The following is a 25,063-nucleotide window of genomic DNA, read 5'->3' as shown; positions in this document are numbered from 1 at the left end:
ATTTTTCTATTCATTGATCATATTCTAGATTAGTTAGTGGGTAGGAAAATCTTTTCATTTATGGATTGCTTTGCTAGATATAACTAGATGGCTATTGTGGAGGAAGACAAATTGAAAACAATATTTATTGATGACTTCAGTACCTTTTTATATCATGTGATGGCATTGGTCTATGCAATGCGCCTAGGTCTTGGCAACGAACAACTGATAAGACCTTTAGTGATATCTCCCTCGAGGAGTTAAAAGTTTTTATTCATGATCTAGGGGCAACTACCACAAGGGAGCGACAATTGGTTATTTTGAGGGAATGTTTTCAACGTCTAGATAGTTTTACATTGCTCTTAACCCTAGAAAGTGCATATTTGGAGTGCCCTATGGGTTGTTACTCAACTATGTGGCTAGTTCAGTTGGTATTATGAGTGACTGACCCTGAAAAGATAAAGGTTATCATTTCTATGAGCCTGCCACGTACTTCAAAAGAGGTGCATAGCTTTTTGTCATCATCAATGGGATATTATCAAAGATTTATCAATGCACTAGTGGAAAGAGCATTCCATTGACAAACCTCCTATCTTTTAACTGTTTCATTGAGTGGAATGAAGCTTGTCAAGTATCCTTTGAGGATGTGAAGTAGGAATAAGCAAAACCACCAATCCTAAAAGCACCCAGAAGATGTGAATTTTTTTATATATTTTCAGCACCAGAATGCATAGTATCAGCTCTGATGTTTAGCTCGAATTTGGGAGGAGAAATGGTATGTTGAATGCTGAAATGACTAGATTTTTTAGTTGATTTTTGTTGTTTTTTAGGCCTGAATGGTTGATTTTTTATGGAATTTGAGTGATGTTTAGTTGTTTTGGAAGTGTTTGAGAGTATTTTGGATGATATTGATTATGTTTTGGAATCTTATGATGATTCTTAGTAGAAATATGAGGCTCAATGATGTTCTAATAAGATTCTGTTGAGGTTCAGATTTGTTCTGATACCTTTTGTTTAGCTTCTGTTTTGTTGTGATTTTCTTCTGTATGAAGTATGGATTGATTATTGATGAAGGTTGAGATCTTTTGAAAGCTTATTGAATAGTTTTTTCTAGTTTGGAATGGTTTTAGTATGAGTTATGAGGTTCTCATGTTTTCTATTGAACTTCTGTAACCCTCTGTAGAGCCTCTGTTTCTGCTCTATTTCTGTTCTGTAAATCCTCTCTAGATCTTCTGCAAGTGTTCTATGATATGAGGGTATACTTTGAGAAAGTTTTCTAAATTTTGGAAGGGATGAATCTAAGTTCAAAAGAGCTAAAACAAATGGAAGAAGTAGCTGTTGAAGACTGAAGAAAAGATGGAAGTGAAGTGATAGTAGTGAGCTATAAAGAGACACTGTAGTGGCTCTAGTGCCCTTTCATAACTCCCATGCCTCTTGGGAGTTGCATCCACAATATAAGAATAATTATGGAGAGAGATTATTGAGTATTGTAGTGAGGAGATGATGTACTATTCATTGAGGGAGAAAAAGAGAGCCAGAGATAGTCAATTCTATCAAAACAATGTATCTATCTATGAGAGATTGAGAGAGAGAACTATGAGGACAATGAAGATGAATACTATGTGATTGTTTCCATTAAAAAGTGGTGTATTATTTTGTTTCTCTTGTTCTATTTATGGATTCTATAAAGATGTTGAAGATTATGGTTGACTCTATCAAATCTGTGGGAGATATCTACTATGATGCTGCCTGAAGATTTGTTCTTTTCCTTATTGTGGTTCTCAAAAGAATGAAACAAAAGCTTGTTGATGTTACAATATAGATTTTCTTGAAGTAGAAACCCCTTTTCCTTCGTGTTCCTCTTGGGGCTCCATTTTTTTGGTGTGCAACTAGGGAAACTTGCCATCAACAAGCATTTGAAGAAGCTGAAAATGAAGGAAATGGCATTGCCAAGAAGAGAAGAATTCAATGGATGCTTGCAAAGTTTCTTCTTCTATTGAAGAGTTGGAGATTCTAGATACCAAAGACACTTTCCACAAGAAGTTCATCCCACAATGGCAGAAACATATTACCATAATGATGCAAGCTCTATGTGGTGGACTATTTCCTCTTCCTGTTGAAGCAACAGAGATGTGTATATTGGCGGTAAATTGTTTGGGAACAAACTAAAGAGTAGAAACAGAGAGAATGAACATCCATGGAAGATTTGGCATTCATTGAGAAGTTTCCAAACATCATCAAGTGGGAGATTGTGAAGAAAATTCCAGAGTCATGGTCATTGGAGGTTCACGAAAACAAGAAAGAAAAGAGTTGGAATTGGTTCGTGGATGCTCAACAGCAAGACATGTGGGACTCTTGGTGTTCTGACAATCTTCTTTCCAATTAGTAACCCATTGGAAGTTGGTAGACAGAGTGTTTGGTACAACATACACTGTTGAAACCATCAAAAGCTGGCATTATTATGATGATGGCACAACAACGATACTAAGAAGAATGAGTTTTTATACTTTCAGAACGAAATATCTCCCCCTCTGTAGTGGTTTGAAAGATGAATTCAGATATGTTGAAAAGAAGGAAGTAGAAGAGATGTTGGCCAGAAAGTCCTCGAGAGACTAAAGCACCCTTTGATTCTATTCTGTTGAGTACAGACCAACTAGCTGGAGCCAACCCCCCTAATGAATGATGCAATCAAGAGACAAGCACTAGAATGAGTCCAGAGGTACGTGAGAAGAGAGAAGGCAAGAATCAAAACTGAGAACGAGCTTGCAGGAGAAGCCTCATTTGATGCCTTAAAAGCACTCTTTAAAGAAGGTCCCCATGGCGACTTAAGGTCCCCTTCCTAGTCAAATTTGTCCTGGAAATATTGATGACAGGTCAGCAAATGTAGTCCCATTGCCAATTTTTAAGGGAGAGTATAATGAAGACCCTGATCTTCATGTAGCAGAGTTTATGGTAGCATGTGTGGCTAACAATGCCAAAACCCCCGAGCATAGGTTAGCTTTAAATCTATTGTCCTGTAGACATTTGAAAATCACTCTCTTTCCACAAGTATATGTATATGACTTTGCGATGGTACTTCTTGTTAGAGAGAGTTATGGTTTTTCAGGATCAATAATATCCTCATATGTGGTGTCCAAGAAGGTAGTCATGAGCCTGCCAGCACTACAAATGGAAACATGTAACTAAAATAGACAATCAAATAAAATAAATAATTAACCAAAAAGCAAGCAGTATTCCATTCAACCCACATTCTTCCTTGGCCATGGATACCACTTAGAGAGTTCATGAGGATAATTTCTCTGGTGAGTGTATCCGATGTAATGAAAAAAAATATGGTAGTTTGTGATGGAATCAAAAGCTTTGAAAGACATTGCTATATTTGAACCAGATCTCGAAAAAAATTCCATTGATAATAGTGGATCAACAATACACATAATTTTAGAGATTTATTGGCTAAGAGATGCAATCAATCCCCTAAAGTTAATAGCAAAAATAAGGGCGTGTTATTTGCAATCAATAGCACAATCATTCTATATACTAAAATTTTTGAGAATCAAAATGCCTTACCTTATGCAACAATAAACTACAAAATCTAACAATTAAATATCCTTTTTACAACTAGCATGGACTTGTCCTCATGAGATATGTTAAGATAGTCCTCTTCCCCAAAATTGCAAGAAACATTGATAACCATTTGCCCATACACCTCACCCATTCTCTTATAATTAACAGGGGCAAGTACATCGATTTTTCTCTTGTAAATATCATCCTCAATACCTTATCATGCTAATCATATTAAAATCTTTGTTCATTAGGGTGATCTTATGAGCATGAGCAGCAACAATGTAAGCATAATTCATAAAGTCATGAATAACAAAGTCTTCAACTGCCTCCTAAAGAGAAAGAATCGCTACAAGCTACCATTTCTTTCGCAAGCAAGCTACCATTTCTTTTGCATACCAATTTTAGTCAACATTCTTGAAAATCTATCAGAAATATCCTTGATTTGTTGGCTGATCAAGTACTCTAGGGGAGATTGGAACCTTGGCAGTTGTCTGCTTTGTCCTTGTCATTACTACTATCTGAGAAAATGACAGGAAGAGTAATAAAAAACTATTCGCTGGTATGGTCGATACAACATGGAGAGGATAAGATGATACGATGCGAGAGTAGCAAAGCCAAATCTTCACAGGGTCCTTCCTATTCGCATCGTATCATGGAGTAGCTGATACAGCGCGAGTGTGGCAAAGCATAGTGTTTGGTACTATACTTCTCGCTTCATATCGTGGATGGCGTGATATGGTGTGAGAGTGGCACAATGAAATCTCTGTAGGAGGAGTCCTTGCTCCGTATCGTGGAGGAGTAAACATGCGCATGCAAAGTACAACCCCCCTGTAATGACTCATTTTTTGTAAGATCTTAAATCCATCAAAAAAATCCAAAAAATCTCCATAAGGTTATTAGACTCTGAAAAAATGTATAAATTTTTAAAGATTTTTTTGAGTTTGTTTGCTATTTTAAAGGGGTGTTCGAGGACAAAAGTTGGGGGCTCGAAGACGATCAGATACCGTTCTAGTCTCAACCATAAACGATGCCGACTAGGGATTGGTGGATGTTATTTTGATGACTTCGCCAGCACCTTATGAGAAATCAAAGTTTTTGGGTTCCGGGGGGAGTATGGTCCCAAGGCTGAAACTTAAAGGAATTGATGGAAGGGCACCACCAGGAGTGGAGCCTATGGCTTAATTTGACTCAACACGGGGAAACTTACCAAGTCCATACATAGTAAGGATTGACAGATTGAGAGCTCTTTCTTGATTCTATGGGTGGTGCATCATGGCCGTTCTTAGTTGGTGGAGTGATTTGTCTGGTTAATTCCATTAACGAATGAAACCTTAGCCTGCTAACTAGTTACACGAAGGATCCTCTTCGTGGCCAACTTCTTAGAGGTACTATGGCCGTCTAGGCCATGGAAGTTTGAGGCAATAACAAGTCTGTGATGCCCTTAGATGTTATGGGCCGCACGCTCGCTACACTGATGAATTCAACGAGTTTACCACCTGGGCCGAGAGGTCTGGGTAATCTTTTGAAATTTCATCATGACGGGGATAGATCATTGCAATTATTGATCTTCAACAACGAATTCCTAGTAAGCACGAGTCATCAGCTCGCGTTGACTACGTCCCTGCCCTTTGTACACACTGCCCATCACTCCTACCGATTGAATGGTCTGCTGAAGTTTTCGAATTGTGGCGATGCTGGTGGTTCACCGTTGGTGACCTGCGGAAGGATCATTGACACGCATTCGTGAGAACAATGCGAACCGTGGAATGTCCGTGAGGGATCGCGCTCGGAGGCATGGTTGGCATCCTCTCTCCCCTCGTTGGAGTCGAGCGACAATGGGGGAGGCTATGCTTCGGGGTCATCCTGCGACCGTGCGGGTGGAGGAGGAAGGAGGGACGCCTTCTACCTCTCTCCCTTGCTCGGGGTGATCCCCCTCCGTCATGCTCGTTCGGGCACGCCACCGCCTTGATAAACCCTTTGCCCCTCCCTGCACGCGGGGGTGGCAGGAGGAACTTAATAAACATTGTCTTGTCTGAGATTCCTCCCCTCAAGAGGATCGAAAAACAAAATGCAACGACTCTCAGCAACGGATATCTTGGCTCTTGCAACTATGAAGAATGCAACGAAATGCGATACGTAGTGTGAATTGCAGAATTCCACGAATCATTGAGTCTTTGAATGCAACTTGCACCCACGGCTCGTCCAAGGGCATGCCTGCTTGAGCATCCCTAACTCCCCCACACCCTCTCCCCTTCTTCGGGGGAGGGTGGAATTGGTCATCCATGCTCCGACGTGATGCCGCGGTTGGCTGAAATGTACCGGCAACACCGTGCAGTTACGTTGCTCCACAAGGGTGGTTCGTCTCCTCATCAAGGTGGCGGCTATTTGCGGGTGCCTCTTCCAGGGTGCACGTGTCGGATTGGGATCTTCGGAGCTGGGGCTTGCCCTCGGCGACCCGAAACGCAACTCAAACCTCAAATCAGGCAAGGCTACCCGCTGAGTTTAAGCATATCACTAAGCGAAGGAAAAGAAACTAACCAGGATTTCCCTAGTAGCTGTGAGCAAACTAGAAAGAGCCCAGCTTGAAAATCGCATGGCTTTGCTGTGCGAATTGTAGTTTGGAGAGGCATCCTCTACGGGCGGACCGAGTCCAAGTCCCCCTGGAAAGGGGCGTCAGAGAGGGTGAGAGCCCCATCGAGCTCGGACCCTATCACTCCACGAGGCGTTGTTGACGAGTCCGGCTATTTGGGAATGCAGCCCTAAGTGGTAAATTCCATCCAAGGCTAAATATGGGCAAGAGACCGATAGAGAACAAGTACCGCGAGGGAAATATGAAAAGGACTTTGAAAAGAGAGTTAAAAAGTTCTTGAAATTGATGGGAGGGAAGCAAATGGAGGCCGCGGGTGTGCCCCAGTCGGTGAGAACTGGTTTGCTACTTGATGCGGGGTGCTGGTCACTGTGGGCCGGTGCGGCGGGGCAAGAGGGGGCTTTAGATGGCTCGTCGATGCCATCGTGTCGGCCGAGGAACGAAGCGTGCACCACTTGTGGTGGGCTCTACATCTACACGCTCGGGACGTTGGTGCTCTGGGCTTTTCATTCGACCCATCTTGAAACATGGACCAAGGAGTCTAACATGTACGTGAGCCGGTGGGTGGCAAACCTACGGAGGCGCAAGGAACCTGACAGGTGGGATCCCCTTCATGGGGTGCACCATTGACCGACCATGATCTTCTGTGAAAGGTTTGAGTGGGAGCGTAATTGCTGGGACCCAAAAGATGGTGAACTATGCCTGAGTAGGGCGAAGACAGAGGAAACTCTAGTGGAGGCTCGTAGTGATACTGATGTGCAAATTGTTCGTCAAACTTGGGTATAGGGGCGAAAGACTAATCGAACCATGTAGTAGCTGGTTCCCTCCAAAGTTTCCCTCAGGATAGCTGGAACTCCTCGCAGTTTTATCAAGTAAAGCAAATGATTAGAGGCATCTGGGGTGAAACACCCTCGACCTATTCTCAAACTTTAAATAGGTAAGCAGTTGGGGTTGCTCTGTTGACCCCAGCGCGGAATGTGAGCTCCAAGTGGGCCATTTTTGGTAAGCAAAACTGGCGATTTGGGATGAACCAAAAGCCGCATAACGGTGTCGAACTACGCGCGAACCTAGATCCCACAAAGGGTGTTGATTGATTAAGACAGCAGGACGGTGGTCATGGAAGTCAAAATCTGCTAAGGAGTGTGTAACAACTCACCTGCCGAATCAACTAGCCCCGAAAATGGATGGTGCTGAAGCCCGTGACCTATACCCAGTCATCGAGGCGAGTGTGAGGCCCCGATGAGTAGGAGGGCGTGGGGGTCGTGGCGCAGCTCTGGGTGCGAGCCCAAGTGAAACGGCCCCCAGTGCAATTCTTGGTGATAGTCGCAAATATTCAAATAGGAACTTTGAAGACCAAAGTGGAGAAAGGGAATTGGGTTAATATTCCCGAATCGGGACGGCAACGTGACCGAATCCGGAGACACCGACGGGGGCCCTGGGAAGAGTTCTCTTTTCTTTTTATCAGCCCACCCACCCTGAAATCGAATCACCCAGAGATAGGGTCCAGCGGTGGCTGGTAAAGCACCGCACGTCTTGCTGTGTCTGGTGCACCCCCGACGGCCCGTGACAATCTGGAAGAGCAAATGATGATCACACCCGGTCGTACTCATAATTGCATTAGGTCTCCAAGGTGAACAGCCTCTTGTCGATAGAACAATGTAGGTAAGGGAAGTCGGCAAAACGGATCCATAACTTCGGGAAAAGGATTGGCTCTAAGGGCTGGGTCTAGGGGTCTGCTTCTTGACCTCGGAGGCTGTCGAGGGTCTGCCCGAGCTACCCCAGCAGCGAGGGTGAACCTCCACCTGCCAATTGGGTGACGAGGGCAGAACGTCGTCCCTTGCGGGGCGGCCCTCCCTAGGTGGTGAACAACCGTCTCAAAACTTCTCTGTACAAGGGGAATCTGACTATTTAATTAAAACAAAGCATTAAGATGGTCCCTGCGGATGTTGACGCAATGTGATTTCTGCCCAGTGCTCTGAATGTCAAAGTGAAGAAATTCAACCAAGGGCGCGGGTAAACGGCGGGAGTAACTATGACTCTCTTAAGGTAGCCAAATGCTTCGTATCTAATTAGTGACGTGCATGAATGGATTAATGAGATTCCCACTGTCCCTATCTACTATCTAGAAAAACCACAGCCAAGGGAATAGGCTTGGAAGAATCAGCGAGGAAATAAGACCCTATTGAGCTTGACTCTAGTCCGACTTTGTGAAATGACTTGACAGGTGTAGAATAAGTGGGAGCCTTTGGCGCAAGTGAAATACCACTACTTTTAATGTTATTTTACTTACTTCGTGAGGTGGAGGCTGGGCTCGGCCCCTGCTTCTGGTCTTAAGGCGCGCTTACCTGCCGATCCATGTGGAAGACATTGGCAGGTGGGGAGTTTGGCTGGGGCGGCACATCTATTAAAAGATAACGCAGGTGTCCTAAGATGAGCTCAACAAGAACAGAAATCTCGTGTGGAACAAAAGGGTAAAAGCTCATTTGATTTTGATTTTCAGTATGAATACAAACTGTGAAAGCATGGCCTATTGATCCTTTAGTGTTTCGAAATTTGAAGATAGAGGTGTCACCACAGGGATAACTGGCTTGTGGCAGCCAAGTGTTCATAACGATGTTTCTTTTTTATCCTTCAATGTCAGCTCTTCCTATCATTGCGAAGCAGAATTCGCCAAGTGTTGGATTGTTCACCCACCAATAGGGAACGTGAGCTGGGTTTAGACCGTCCTGAGACACGTTAGTTTTACCCTACCGATGAGTAGTGCCACAATAGTAATTCAACTTAGTACGAGAGGAACAGTTGATTCACAGAATTGGTCATTACGCTTGGTTGAAAAGCCAGTGGCATGAAGCTACCATGTGTAGGATTATGACTGAATGCCTCTAAGTCAGAATCCATGCTAGATGTGGCGCTCTCTACCTCCTCGGTTGTTGTGTGACTGATAGTAGGGGCGCTTGTACGTCCTCGAGAGCATGTGTCGAGAGTCTCCCTCGAGGTGCCGGAAGTGGTCGCCTCGAGGACTCTAAATGGAAATTCCGAACGATCGGCGAGATGAATCCTGACGAATTAAATATGTGGCCGTGTATTGTAACTGGCAGAGTAGCCTTGCTACTACGATCCACTGAGATTTAGCCCACCCGATTTGTCCCCCTTTCGCTTGGTTCGACAGGGTGGGATCCACAAGGTGGGTCTTGCCTACCCCATGACGGCTCCAAGGGAGTATCGTCACAATGTTGTGCAGGGGGGGTTGCTGGAGCAGGGTTTTCTGAGGAGGGAGGGTGTGCCATGTCACGGGGGGGTTGGGTGGTGCCATGTCGTGGGGGGGTGGGGGTTCCATGTCGTGGGAGGGGGTTGTGTGCAGTGGGGCATGTGTCGTGTCATTGTGGAGCGGGGTTTCTGAGGAGGAAGGGTGTGCCATGTCGTGGGGTGGGGGGGGGGGGGGGGGGGGGAGGGGGGTGGTTCCATGTCATGGGGAGGGGGTTGTGTACAGTGGGGCGTGTGTCGTGTCATTGTGGAGCGGGGTTTTTTGAGGTGGGGGTGGTAGGGGGGAGGGGGGCGGATTGAGCGGGGTTTTTTTGAGGTGTGGTGGGGTGGTGTGGATGGAGCGGGGTATTTTGAGGTGCGGTGGGGTGGTGTGGATAAAGCGGGGTTTTTTTAGGGGGGGTACGCCATGTCGTGGTGGGGGGGTGACATGGGGTGGGTTGAGCGGGGTTTTCTGAGGAGGGGTGGGGGGCGGATGCGCCGTGTCATGGGGGGGTGAGGTGGGGTGGGGGGGTGTATGTGCCGTGTCATGGGGGGGTGCGGTGTGGTGGGGTGGTGCAGATGGAGCAAGGTTTTTTGAGGTGGGCCGGGGGGGGGGGGGGGATGCACTGTGTCGTGGGGGGGTGAGGTGGGGTGGGGGGGTGGTGTGCCATGTCATGGGGCGGGGGGTGTGCCGTGTCTTGGGCGGGTGAGGTGAGGTGGGGTGGGTTGAGCGGGGTTTTTTGAGGTATGATGGGGTGGTGTGGATGGAGCAAGGTCTTTTGAGGTGCGGTGGGGTGGTGTGGTGTGGATGGAGTGCGGTTTTTTTAGGAGGGGTGGGTTGAGTGGGGTTTTTTGAGGTGGGGTGGGGGGGCGGATGCACCATGTCATGGGGGGGTGAGGTGGGGGGGGGGGGGGGGTGCGTACCATGTCATAGGGGCATGAGGTGAGTTGGGGTGGGTTGAGTGGGGTTTTTGGAGGTGTGGTGGGGTGGTGTGGATGGAGTGGGGTTTTTTGAGGTGGGGTGGGGGGGGATGCACCATGTCGTGGGTGGGTGAGGTGGGGTGGGAGGGGTGTACCGTGTCATGGGGCGGAGGGTGTGCCATGTCGTGGGGGGGTGAGGTGAGGTGGCCTGGGTTGAGTGGGGTTTTTTGAGGTGTGATGGGGTGGTGTGGATGGCGCAGGGTCTTTTGAGGTGAGGTGGGGTGGTGTGGTGTGGATAGAGCGGGGTTTTTTTAGGGGGTGGTTTGAGCAAGGTTTTTTGAGGTGGGGTGGGGGGACGGATGCGCCGTGTCATGTGGGGGTGAGGTGGGGTGGGGGGGTGTGCCATGTCGTGGGGGGGTGAGGTGCGATGGGGTGGGTTGAGCGGGGTTTTTTGAGGTGAGGTGGGGTGGTGTGGATGGAGCGGGGTTTTTCGAGGTGGGGTGGGGGGGTGAGGTGGGGTGGGAGGGGTGTGCCGTGTCATGGGGCAGGGGGTAGTGTGCCGTGTTGTGTGGGTGAGGTGAGGTGGGGTGAGGTGTGCCGTGTTGTGTCATGGGGCGGATTGAGCGGGGTTTTTTTGAGGTGTGGTGGGGTGGTGTGGATGGAGCGGGGTCTTTTGAGGTGCGGTGGGGTGGGGTGGTGTGGATGGAGCGGGGTTTTTTTAGGGGGATGAGGTGGGGTGGGTTGAGCGAGGTTTTTTTAGGTGGGGTGGGGGGGCAAATGCGCCTTATCATGGGGGGGTGAGGTGGGGTGGGGGGGTGTGCCATGTCGTGGGGGGTGAGATGAGGTGGGGTGAGTTGAGCGGGGTTTTTTGAGGTGTGGTGGGGTGGTGTTGATGGAGTGGGGTTTTTCGAGGTGGGGTGGGAGGGGGGGGATGCACCGTGTCATGGGGGGTGAGGTGGGGTGGAGGGGTGTGCCGTGTCATGGGGCAGGGGTGTGCCATGTCATGGGGGGCTAAGGTGAGGTGGGGTGGGTTGAGCGGGGTTTTTTGAGGTGTGGTGGGGTGGTGTGGATGGAGCGGGGTCTTTTGAGGTGTGGGAGGGTGGGGTGGGGTGGGGTGGTGTGAATGGAGCGGGGCTTTTTTAGGGGGAATGAGGTAGGGTGGGTTGAGCGGGGTTTTTTGAGGTGGGTGGAGGGGCGGATGCGCCGTGTCGTGGGGGGGTGAGGTGGGGTGGAGGGGGGATGTGTCGTGTTGTGGGCCGGGGGGGGTGTCATGCCGTGGGGGGTGAGGTGAGGAGGGGTGGGTTGAGAAGGGTTTTTTGAGGTGTGGTGGGGTGGTGTGGATGGAATGGGGTTTTTTGAGGTGCGGTGGGGTGGTGTGGATGAAGTGGGGTGTTTTTAAGGGGGGTACGTCGTGTCGTGGTGGGGGGGTGAGGTGGGGTGGGTTGAGCGGGGTTTTTTGAGGTGAGGTGGGGTGGTCTGGATGGAGCGGGGTTTTTTGAGGTGGGGTGGGGGGCGATACGCCGTGTTGTGGGGGGGTGAGGTGGGGTGGGGGGGCTATGCCGTGTCGTGGGGCAGGGGGTGTGCGGTGTTATGGGGGGGTGAGGTTGGGTGGAGTGGGGTTTTCTTAGGAGGGGGAAGGTATGCCATGTCATGGGGGAGGTGAGGTGAGGTGAGGTGGGGTGGGGTGGGGTGGGGGGGCGGGGGCGGGGGGAGGAGGAGGGGGAGGGGGGAGGGGGGAGGGGGGTTTTCTTAAGGGGGGAAGGTGCGCCATGTCGTGGGGGGGTGAAATCTACCTTTTTCTCATAAAATCGCTCATTATCATGACACATGTTTTTTTAATGTTGTAGGCATGTTGATGCTCTTCCATGGCTATTGACAATCCATCCGACTCAGATTCACATCTCTTTCCACGCCCACTTTATCGTTTGACGTAAAACTTCCATCTCAGCCCATTCCCCTCTCTTTTACATTGATCCATAAGAATAGTCCACAAGAGGAGAGAGGAGAGAGAAAGAAAGACCCGAATGAGATCTCTTTGTTTAATGCATCAAATCTGGTGATTCTTCAAGCAATGAAAGGTAAAAATTTTATGAAGATCACAATCAAGAGGGTTCCTCCATGAGGTTGCAGCTCTAGAAATTAATTTTTTAATGATTGGAGAGGGCACATAAAAAAATGGTGACCCTCCCAACAAAAACGTTTTTTTTTTCATGCCCCTTCATTCCCAACAAGCTTAAACTTAAGTTTCAAAAAAACGAAATCACGTTTGCATGTTCACACTTCTTGCCAAGTGGATTTTTCACTTTTGAGGGAGCAAGCGCACTCAAAATTGAGATTCGTCTTGACGGTTGGCTTTGTGACATCAAAATCTATAAACTTAACACTTGCCACATACTTTCTAGCTCCCGAATCATATATCAGCTTCATAACGTGAAACCTTGCGAGGATTAAATGGGGGGTCAAACGGACTTCGATCGACAAACTGAGACTTGCATTGGGTTCCTAGCATTGAACTTCATCTAGGAAAACTCCAGCTCATCAATCCGTAATAATTTCATTTTGCATGAAAATTTGGTGTTTCACAACCTCCCATGCTCTTTTCCACTTCAAAAATTGCCTTTAAAATCCGCTCTCAATGTACAAGGAATGCTTGCTATAAGTACTCCTTGGACTATAATATACAAGGAGTGGGTAATCACCACATAAAATGGCCCCTATGACTATCGCATACAATTATGCTTGACATCTAAACACTGAAATGAATCTAAATTGTGTGTACAGGGATACTTGCCTTGTAAACAATGCAAAAGAAACTGAATTGTTTGCTTTCTTGTAAGCCATGGCTCTTGCACCTTTTGGATTAGCTGAGCAGCTTATAGAACCCAATGGTATTGGGCTCCACTTACATGCTAGTGTTGGTGATACCCTTTTTTATGAGGTCAACCATGAACCTCTTACCTTGCCAAGACCCAAGCCTTGAGATGAAGGATTGACAAACCCCCCCCCCCCCCCTTCCCCAAATCATATGTTCCTTCTCACAATTACACTAAATAACAATCTCACACCTATACACAAAACATTTACTCACTCTTCCAGCTTGTTGACAATTTATGCAAAAATGGCTATAGAAAAAACGTCAATCATTGTCATAATATTGATAAGTGGCAAGTTTCCCCCACTGTGTATGTGGAGTGCAATCCTCATAGATTGCAAGCTTACTTGCACAGATCAATGAACACATGTAAAGAAGATCCAACTTGTTGCCAAATGAAAGCATTCTAACAATTTGAGATGACACATCAATAATGAAGCCACAAGAACATTGAAGGTAGGGGAAACAAGGTACAAAATCTTTTTCCTACAAATTCTAATACCAAAGATGAGTCCCATTGCTAGTATTTTTGTTAACTAGCTAAGAGAGAAGAGCCAAACCTCTTCACAACTTCAAGTTAGATGTGGCTACTCCAAGTCCCTCTTTGGGGTGGGGAGAATGGGTTGACCAATGAATTTCACATACCCCCTGCCCCAATTGCAAATCACATGTTAGTACAAAGTCCAAATGGTCCATTGGATGACTATTGCATGTTCACAAAGCACAATTAGAGAAGACCACACTAATTGTAGAGAAATAGTAAACACATTAATTGAAGACACACTAATTGTACAAAGTCCAAATGGTCCAATGGATGACTATTGCATGTTCACAAAGCATAATTAGAGAAGATACACTAATTGTAGAGAAATATTAAACATTAAACTGACTCTCTAGATTTTGGTATTTGCATTACTACCAATTCAAAGATTAGTAAACAAAAATTTAGAAATAAGAGTAGTCCAAATATGAGTATGCTATGAATATCATCAATTATACATCCATTCACTTTTTTCCACCAAAGAATTAGTCAAGGCCTTCATCATCACAATAATCTTCATTATGGTCATCACAATAATCTTCATTTTGTGGTCATCTTGTGTGTGATTGAGATGCTAATGAAGGAACTCCTTGTATATGGACTATGCTACATTATCTCTTCTGCTAATGAAGGAACTCCTTGTATATGGACTATGCTACATTATCTCTTCTCTCTAGCATTGTACACATAGTTTTATTTCGATCAAGTTCATCCATTGGAGCATCTTTTGCAGCTTGCCCTCTTTGAACTATGTCACCAACATCTTGCACTATTGTACCATTCACTTCATTCATAGTTGAAGTAGCTTGCATTTGAGCCTTACTATCAATTCATTGGTCAACCATTTTGATGCCGCTTCTTGTATGCCGCTTCTTGTATCCAATTAGTCACAAATGAATCTCCATGCACTATACACGTATTATGCAAAACCAAACATGCCACAACCATTTGAAGGACATTCCTAAGATCCATATCATACCTTTTGAGAAGAATTTTAAACCTATACTTCAACATGCTAAATTTTCTCTCCACAAGCATCATACGAGAACTAGATTTTACAACATTCCAATGATTATTGGTTCTATTCAATCCATCTTTGGAGCATTTGTAAAAGGAGGTAACATGTAGCATCTTGTAGGATATGTGCAATCACCAAGTAAAAAATATCCCCTAAACCCATTTGACATGGTTTCTTGCCCATTTTTTCTTTGCGAGAACAAAATTGAATCATATATAACACCTTCCCATGACCTACATATAATCCCAAACATGGAAATCATCCACTACAATTATTTGAAGCAAAACGAAATGAAATCCCTTTTGGCTGAAATTGTCTTCATGGAAGACTATTGGGGTGATGATAGGGATGTGTTTGCCATCCACTTCCCCTACTATAAGAGAAATTCCCAAGATTGCCTCAAAATGTTCACCTATTATTGCAATTGCTTTCTTGTTTCACCATTTTATGTATAAATCATGTAAACCAGACTTACTTTATTGCCATGCAAAACTCATTCACAATGTACAAGCTATACTTGTAGCACATCCATACATGTAATCAATTACCTCCAAATTAACCCATGTTACTAATCTATGCAAAGCATTGCACACATGTTTCTATAGTGGTATCGATGAGACTAAAAATGTGTGCTTTTGCTAGTCATTTTACTATAGCCACTTTTTTGTATATAAATTGAAATGTCCCTCTACTGACTCGTATGCAATGCTTAAATAAAATTTTTGAAGTAAGAGCCAAAAATGCATTTCTTCATGAAATTTTGAGGTCAATCATAGGCCCAACGAGTCCGTGACTCATTGCATTGAGCACAACATATACGGTTGTATAGTTACACAACACTTTGTGACTTCCCTCTACATCTTCTTCTATAGGCCCCGATGGCCTTCAACAAGAACCCTATCAATAAGATGCAAATGGATGCATAAACCAAGGCTGTCTCCCCACTCAAAGTCATTGTGGTTGTTTAGCTTCCTGAATAAGAGTTGTACATTGTTCAAAATGTAAGAACAACTCATTATCTTAATTTCAACCACATTACATTGATTGAAGCAAGTAGCTTTGAATTAAGATATTGAATTAGAAAACACATAATACTATAGATGAAGATGAAGTTTCAAATTATAGGAATTTAAGCAACCCCAGATTTGATGAACTCAGCTACACAACCTTGCATTTAAATGTTGCATGAGAAAGAGAAAGCACAAAATATTTTTCCAACAATATTGGACATGAGCCTACAAATGTGAATATGGTCCAATAACCATGAATAAAATTTGAGAAAATAAGTTTTTCATAATTCTTTTGCTTCATGCAAGACGCAGACCAATGCAGACCCTAAAGTCTCCAAAGTTGCCAATTTCTTTTCCTCATTTTCCTTTGTTCATGCATTAGAAACATCCCTTTGAGCATCCATAGCCTCTTTTCTTTTGAAGCATTCTAAAGATGGGCCAATAATCCATGTCATGTTTCACTTGCTTGTGTAATAAATCTTTCTAGTAGAGCATCATACTTATTGGCATGCAACTAATTGCTAGTAGCTGTAGAGGATGAAGAGTTGCCTTGTGGCGTATTTGATCGAAGTTTGTGGCATACTTTATGCTTCATACTTTATGTTCATGGTGGTAGAGACTAATAACCCGAAAATCCTTACATTATTGTTGCTTGCTAGTCTCTTCCACATTATCTTGCTCTATTTCTTGGTCTTGCAATTTATTATTGCCCTTACCTTTTTTTGGTTGTTGCAAGTGCTTGTGGATTAATTATTGGTATTCATAACTAATCTACAAAACAAAGAGTACCCTACAAATACTAATAAGTAATCCCCAGTTGTAGCAGAAAATCTTTTTTAATCATCAATAGCACTCAAGAGGAAACAAAGATTGACATGAAATAAAACTCTTTATCATGGTAGTAAATATTCCTCTTTATGCAGCCACAGGACAACTCAATCATGAGGAAAGAGAGATTGACATTCAACAAGATTGCAAAGAATCCAGGAACAAAATAGAAATACAATCAATTTCTAATAGCTACCAGTCGTGAAAATATATGATACAATAAGATTACCAATAAGTAGTAATAGCCAATAGCACTCATGATGAAAGAGAGACTTACATGGAACAAAATTGCTTCTCATGGTGACATGCAACAAGGTTGAGGAGAAACATGCATAAAATAATTCATAAATTCATAATCAAAAGTCATAGAAAGATAATCAAATTTCATATAATCTTATTATGACTATTTAATATAAAGAGAATTTATATAATCCTATTACAACCAACATCAAGATGTCCTTTCTATGCACAATCGTCTCATAATCATATTCAATCTCGAAGTAGTTTCTTTAATAGATCACTCACCATGAGGTAGTACTAATGGTTTTAGATAGGATAATAGTATCAACACAAAGATACAATAGTCTATTGCACTAGCTCTAACCTCCATCCACAAGCAATACATATTATCAAAAACACAATGTGCATATGATTTAAACTTTGTATAGAAGAATGATTGTGTATGCTTGTGCATATGGTTTAGAAAATCAGATTACATAAATTCTATTTATACACATTCATAATCATATTCACTCACGATTCTTTAATAGAAATCTCCATAGCTTTTTAGGATATTTACAATAAGTATTATCTAAAATATCTAAAATATGCTTATATACAAAACCCTAAATCCCTTTTGGGTGGTCATCCCCTTATCCCCTTTTTTACATGGCCGGCCATGGCCTAGGCCCTTTTTCTCATTGTCCTCATATCTTCCTAGCTTCCTTTCCATCGCCCGTCTACATTTACAAATTGCACAAGTGAGAGCCCGACACGCTTAAAATAAATCCTGGTGTGCCTTGCGCTTTTTTACAGCAGTATAGACTTGCGCTTTTTCTCATGTACCTTTTTCCTTGATTTAGGTCTTTTCTGCACTTCTTGTGTTTCCAGATTCTTCTTGGCACGCCTTCGTTTTCTATTTCACTTTTTTCCTTGGCCTTTTCTTCTGCCTTAGATTTTTTGGCTTTTCCACCTTGTTGTTTGAGGGTTAACATTACCCCCCTCTTAGACGAGTGCTAGTCCCATGGCACTCACTGCCCTAGGTAGCAAGCTTTGTCATGCACCAAAGACGTGGGTGGAAGGGACATCTATGGTTTTCCGTGGAGGAGTTTTGGTGGTGGTGGGAAATGAAGGTCGTTGGGGGCACGTTGTTGGTGATAGGGCTGGGAGTTGCACTCATGGATTGGCACACGTGGTGATGTTCTGGGGATTCTACGGCCAAAGATTCTTGGTGGACTTGCATGATGATAAAGGATAAGAATTTAGAGTTGAGTGTTGATGAAGGGCGAACGACACTTTCGTTGGAGTCTTCAATACCTGCAATTGAAAACCTCTCATATGTGGTCTCTCCCTTGGGGTAGTGCTAGTCTTCTTATCATGCACAAGACGTAGTTTGATTAGCTTGGGAGATAGGTCAAACTCTAAGCAAGCTGAGAGTATTGTCATGCACTTGAGGACCCAACCTGTATATATATTGTGGTGGTGCAAATATTATGTGAGTGCACATGCATACTTAGATATTACATAATTAGGAGACTGCAGATCTGGTTCCTCGTAGCAACGTGTGGAGAAAGCAAGGGTTCAATGAGGTAGAAAAAGTTATCAATGGTGAGAGGAAGTACACAAGAAGGTGCATGAGACATCATTTGTGCTGTGACAACACAATGTAGCATGGTTGAGCTTAGTGATACCTTACATTTGGTAGCGGGTAGCTACTTGTATTTGCTTGACAAGGATGGTGTACTTTCCATGGCTGTTCATGCATTGCTTACCACAATCGATTGCAATGGTATTAAGGCAGAGTGCAAAAAGAAATCGTGCAAATGGGTCAGGGTAACAGGTCTAACCATAGGTGAGACAAGCTCCCTAGGTATGTCTTGCCCTTAATGTGCCTTGAACAATTTTGGGGGATGTGTAGAGGGCTAGGGGACTAGGGATAGAGCTAGTCGACCAAGGTCACTGGGTGTACCTAATTTAAGGACCCCTAGGTATCATGCTGTGATTGTGAGTACTTCTTCTTCTTTCTCTCTCTCTCTTTTCTTTCTTTTTCTTCTTTTTCTTTTTTCTTTTTCTTTTTCTTTTTCTTCTTTCCTTTTCTTCCCCCCCCTTTTTTTTGGAGAATAACATGAGTACAACCATTGCAATATGTTGAGGCTATCAGCCTTTCAATTGGATTGGGAAATGTCGAGATTCAAAGGCTGCAAAACTGGATATTACAGCGATGATTGTGTCCGAGTCTCGTTGCTAGAAGAACAGTTGTTGAGATGGGGAGATACATTAGAGATTTTGCAAAACCTCTTTGTCACGTGCGATGTCGGTACAATTGAGGTAACAGCTGCCGTGAGTGCCAGGTGTAGAGTTTGACCCAAAAAGAGAGAGTGGCCACAGATCATGCTTTGCGCCATGCGATGTGGGTGATCGGCATGGGTGATTTTCACTTTTGGCGGTGAGGCTTCATCATGGCTCCTTGCAAGATTGCTAGTCTTGCCATGACTTGGGCATTGAACACTTTCATACAAGGACCTGTGTCGTCCAACATTCACTTGACACTTCATGAGAGTATATGCAAGTCACATGCATCAATTATAATGATAGATGCAACACAAAAAGATATTACTTTATCAAAATCCTATGGTGCTGACTGCGATGCATATCATCGGCGCTTCTTAAAGACATGGCATATATTAGTAGTACATAAGGGAGGTTTATATAGTTGGGAAGCCTGCCCCTTTAACCACTTAAGGACAAAAAGTCATGAAAAAATGGCATTTGGCAAGCAGTTTATACACATAAGGCCTATTCTATTTGTATGAGGCATGGTGAATTTGGGTGATCAGACAACTAGGGCTATGCCGATGGTGGGCTCCTGTTAGGCTGGGCGGGGAAGATATCGGCCGGGACCCGAATGGTGTAGTCCTTGGCCGCAACTGTTTCAAGAATGCTTTTAAACAATTCATCAAATTTCCGCTCGTCTCTAGCTTCCTTTTCCTCTTTCGAGCACCTGGTGCCCGAGCGTCTGGTGGGGGCCTACAGGCCGATGTTGCCACACCCAGGGTACTCCCTTGAGCCTTCGTCCTATTGGCTTGGGGAGTTTTCAGCTTACGTCCTGGGCAGTGTTTCTTGGGGCCTCTTTTCAGTGCGTACCTCCTTAAAGTAGGCACCTAGCATTTTGGTGGGGGTGCTAGTGCCTGATGCTCCCTGCGACGGCGGAGAGCTTCCTTGCAGGCCAGCTGCATTGTGTGCTCCATGACAGCTACTATGGGGGAATCTGCAAAATGTGAACCAAGGTTAGGCTTTGGGGCAGGATACATTTATTTGCATGAAAGGGATTAACTAGTGGATTATCAAGCGCATATGATGAGGAGGGGTGAGGTGAGGCATGCAGTGTTTGCTGTAGAGGGACAACGCCCGTGATGATATTTGTCATGCTTTGACTGTGGGGTGTATTCCAGCCATTAGCAGATCTTGGCTTATGCTAAACCGCGTGGACTAGTTGTGATGGAGTGGAGCAAGGCTCGTCCTCGAAAGGATAGACCAAAAAAGGGGAAAAGGCATATAGAAGGGGATGGCACCCTCTCTGCATCCTCAGAGGTATTGGTATTGGTCATGGCTTCCTATGGCGGTAATGAGGGTTGCTACCCTCCACCTGGAGATGGGAATGGTCACACAACTTCTAGACAGGTGGTGAGAGGAGGACCTGAGGAGCTCAGCCTATCAAACCCAAACTCTTCTCCCTGCGCTTGACTATCATTGCTTGTGTGTGTTGGTATTATCTATACACGGTCACAAGACTCATTGTTTATTTATGTACATATTTACGAATCCATGTCACTTCGTGAGGATAAAAACCAATTGTAGAACTCAGGATTGTACTGGAGTGTGCACACGCATCCAGTACTTGTGGCAACTTCCTCAATAAAAATAGATATTTTGCAACATCGAGTAGCATGGTACCTTGTCGAGCCTACTCGCAACATGTAGCTCCTCCTCAGTGAGAATCTTATCAATTAGAGAGTTTCCTTGGCTAGTTTTGACTAAGTCCATTCTCCGAATGGTAGTCAGCACTCAAAAGGAAGTTGGCGCCACTCACATAGGTTGGATCTCTTTGAGACCACCATTTGGCCAAACACTCCTCTAAGATGTCATGATCTAGGCTCCCAGTTTGGCCATTGTAATGTGGTTTTCAAACCAATGCTTTTCAAATAGACTTCAACCTCTGATTGTCATTTTAGTTGCTCTATCTCTAAGGGATTTGGTTGGCAGAGCACATCATTGAATGTCACAATTAAGCATAGTTCATCGGCTTCCTCATCAAAAATGAGTCGCATCCATTCATGTAGGAGCCTGCCATTGTGCTCGTCAAGATGTTCTTGCTCTTCCCAAAATAGGGGAAATGGCAAGTATTCTTCAAGATGCTCCCTAGGGAATGCGCCCATGTCTACAAGTATGTAGACACATGCAAACACTTTGAGCTTAGCATCCAACTCAGTTAAGCATTCTGCAACACTTTTATGCTCGATGAAGGCTTGCTCAGTTGCTATCTTATGCAAGGTTCTAGGAGTCTCCCTAGGCTTTAGCATAGCTGGGGGCTGAGGCCCAGATGAGCAAGATTGGTCAATGCTAGGATTTATTATGCTCTCGCGGTTTCCATGTTTCTCCTAAGGCATTGCTACTATTGTGTCATGGTTCTCCTTGGATGTGACCGGTATAGTCTTGTCACCCTATTGTGATAGTGTTGTATCCACTCTTGATTGGTCAATGCGAGTTCTGTTGTCCGTGGATTGAGTGTTGCAAGCAACCGTTGATGATAATGGTTGCTTTGATTTTTTAGAGCACACAAATGTGTCTGAGGTTTCACCGTTGTTAGGAGAGATGGTAACGGCTCATTGGTAGATGGTCTCGACACTTTATTCCTTAGCTCATCAGTGCTCTTGGTCTCAATCTTCTTGGTGTCTATAGCCACTAGTCACTGTCGTTGTTTTCTCCTCTTTTTCTTGGGCATTTGTGGTGCATCTTTTAAGGACTCGGGACCTTGAACCAGGTCAACCGTTGATGTGTCTGGTTGGTCCTCGGCATTCTCTTTCTCTAGTGTGTCCTCATGGGACATGGCTGCGGCCTGCTGAATAGCCTTTCTAGGTTGATTGGTCATATGCACCCTCTCCTTGGCCACCTCTTTGAGAGATTTCTCCTCAATCCTAGGCTTTAGGTTCTTTGGAAGTGTTGGAGGTGTCAAGGATGTTGGTTGTGACACCTCCTCCATAGGTAAATTGCTAAGACACGTTTTGCAAGGGGCATCGACATGGCCAAAGATTGTGACTGCTGTGATTCCCGATTGGAAGTAGTAGTAGCTAGTTCAGTGGACCAACTAACTGTTAGTAGATTGCAATGTTAGGTCCTCAGGGGGCAGATCGGAGGTGGTTGTGTCTTTTGTTGCCCTTTGAGCACTCACTTTTGTAGATCAAGCCTCAGTTGATCTAGTCACAATAGATTGCATAGGCATATCCTTGGGCTGAGAGCTACGGGTGGTGTCATGTCCCAACTTTTGGACATTTGGAAGCTTCGATGGAGATAGAGATTGGGATTGAGTAGCTGTACCTGACGACTATTGTTGTTCTTCCTGTGTCCATTTAGGGAAAGAGGGTGTAGAAGACTTGGGACTCCAAAGTGGCTTTAATACTGATTGGAACATTTGCTCATGGTTGTTAGATGTTCTGCCATTTGCTTTGTTGAGCATTTAACCTTGCCATGAGCAATGTTGTGCCTATGATGGTTGCTATCCACTTGGGAAATGAAAGGCTCCTTGGGCATTAGTGGCTTTTGCGTACCCTCAACAATTACATCTGATATCTGCTTGTCAAGCACGCTAGGCTAAGGATCCACCCTTCGATTAGTCCTGTTTGGTTTCTTGATTTTGATCGTGAGGGGCTCAGTCACTCCAATGTTTTTAACTCAAGACTGGTTTTTCGTTTAGATTTCCTCCTGTGCTTCTTCGCTCTTGATATGATCTGGCCTTCAATTGACGAAGGTAGTTTAGTTGGAGGTTTTGGCACCCAAATCCATTGGTTACATGTGTAATACCCTTGAGCACATATCAATGCTTTGGATATCCATCACAGCATTGTGCTGGCTCTCTATCCATGCCTTCGTCTGTAAGGCTTGGGCTTCCTTTGTGGTCTTCTACGATGTTTGCAAGTCCAAAGCATTTCCTTGGCATTGTCTCCTAACCTTCAGGGTTTCAAGCATGGCCTTGCTCACTGGTTCTCTCTGTTCAACATGTGCTTGTATCAACTCTTTCAACAAGTCCTTGCTCTCATCACTAGACTTGTTTGGTATGTCAGAATGTTCGTTGGCCTTCTTTCGAGGTTTGATGTGGTCACCTTTGCTAAAGGTTGTGATTACCCTCACCCCTGGTAGCGTTAAGTGTATCTTATGTGCTACATAATCGGCCTCACACTTCATCGCCTTTTTGAAGGGTCATCCTAGGAGGGTTTCTTTTTTGCGATTAGCACTATTTAGAGAAACATGGAGTAGGATAGGCAAGCTTTCCATTTCAATGGTTACAAGCATTTTGCACTTCCCCATAAGTGCTTGGGAGTGTCCCCTGTAAGGACTAAGAGTTGCATTAGTCTGTGTGAGCTCTCGTTGGCCTAGTAGGGTCCATGCTTCATAGGTCAAGATATTAAAATCAGCTTCTTCATTGATGAGAGCGTCGACATAGTACTCCCTTTTTGCAATGAGTTTGACCCTAAGATAAGCAAGTGGTACTATGTCTTCATCTTCCGGGTCTTGGCTTGTAAATTCAAGCCTTCTAATACATGCCTTTGAGTCCCCAACTGCACAACTGGATGTGGATTCTCCACTGATGTTTTGGGTCGACTATGCAGTGCCACTCAAGGTGCATCTATCATTAGGATTGTCATTTCTAGTCATCCTCCCGGTTGTAGCTTGATGTTGTTCCATTCTGCTTTGACTAGATGCAATCTGAATGCAACCTCTACATGTTTTTGTGGTGTGGCCTTTCTGGCCTTGCTGACTAGATTGGCCCATTGAGGTTCTAGGGTCTCTATTTGTCCTTGTTTGGGTATGGGCTTTTAGTTGATGTTTTGCAAGTGAGAGTTTATGCTTATGTAGAGCCATTACTACACTAGGGTCTAATTTGGAGGACCTATCGCGACGTGCGTTCTCTCTCCAACCTACTTGGGGGAGGTGCGGAGGGGGCAAATCCCCCTTTGTAGGGGTCCCCTCGGCCTGCAGGGCCGTTATGCTAAATACTATTCGCAATTTGAAGGACCATTCATAGCCAAATTTTGAACTACTTGCTCTACATTTCAGCCAAGTGATGGATCTATTATGTGCTTCTGGTCTCTGGGTGGATTTTAGGGTTAGATGTGTCAAATTTTTATTCTAATCAACTGTCCAATTTTGACAGTCTTCTATCCGATTCTCAAGATCAGACTGTCCAATTCTGGGTGGTCTGACTATCCGATTGGACCGGCTAGTCCGATCCTAGTCTTGGTCCTGGTCCAACTATCTAACAGCGGTCCAATCGGACAGGTGGGTCTGAGTCTGAAAATGGGACCTACTACCATGTGGCCGGGTCTGACTAGCAAAGTCGGATGATCAGGTCATGTAGTTGGTCCAATTGGACTGGGTGGTCCAACTGGAAGAGTGGTCTGACTGGCGGTGTCGGACAATCCAAGTGTCCGATTCTGTGGTCCGATTGGTAGAGTCGGGCAGTCGGAGTGTTCAATTCTGGGACTCAGACACTTGTAGCCTGGTCCATCTGTGTTTGCCACGGTACAATTGCAAGGACGTGAGTGACGATGCTACACCTTGGGGTCCTGGTACAAGCTCCAAATTTCCAGATCAAACAAGCACAACTCAGAGAAGGTCAAGGAATACCTGGATTGGCTGGGCGATAGCAAAATGATCGGATCGAACCCCTTCTGTACCTGCACTTAGACTCTCTCTCTCTCAAGCTATCCTTAATCTCTCAAATGTGAAGTGAGGTATTCCTTGCCACTCCTGGCCTCTTATTGCCCTGCTGTGTAGGTCTACATTCACCTTAACCTTGCTCCTCTTACCATCATTTAATCCCAGATTTCATTTTTTGCCCTTCTTTTTCCTATTTTAGTGTGTTATACAACAACAAAAACCCTACTTTGTGCTCACACTATTTTGCTCCTATCCTACCTAGATGCAAACAAAAATCACAAAGAAAACACCTACACTACTCCAACCTACTTTTCCAAATCCAGAAAACCAAAAACCTACTTGCTTT

At 44.6% G+C, this 25,063-nt stretch overlaps 2 non-coding genes and 1 pseudogene across 2 annotated transcripts; all 3 read left to right on the top strand.

The window, feature by feature from the left end:
• Positions 1-4,301: 4,301 nt before the first annotated feature.
• LOC148010734 (18S ribosomal RNA) lies at positions 4,302-5,276 on the top strand (annotated as a pseudogene; the record flags this gene model as incomplete).
• A 342-nt stretch (positions 5,277-5,618) lies between these two features.
• On the top strand, positions 5,619-5,771 carry LOC148010733 (5.8S ribosomal RNA). Its single transcript, XR_015689625.1, has one exon. It is a non-coding gene; the product is annotated as a 5.8S ribosomal RNA (ribosomal RNA).
• A 241-nt stretch (positions 5,772-6,012) lies between these two features.
• LOC148010732 (25S ribosomal RNA) lies at positions 6,013-9,276 on the top strand. The gene has a single exon (XR_015689648.1). It is a non-coding gene; the product is annotated as a 25S ribosomal RNA (ribosomal RNA).
• The last annotated feature ends 15,787 nt before the right edge of the window (positions 9,277-25,063 follow it).

Source organism: Lygodium microphyllum, chromosome 29 (assembly GCF_053477565.2).
Source record: "Lygodium microphyllum isolate KBCC chromosome 29, Lygodium_microphyllum_v1.1.10, whole genome shotgun sequence".
Taxonomy (NCBI): Eukaryota; Viridiplantae; Streptophyta; class Polypodiopsida; order Schizaeales; family Lygodiaceae; genus Lygodium; species Lygodium microphyllum.
Note: the sequence above shows the minus strand (reverse complement) of the source record. Positions and strands in the feature narration are given on the sequence as shown.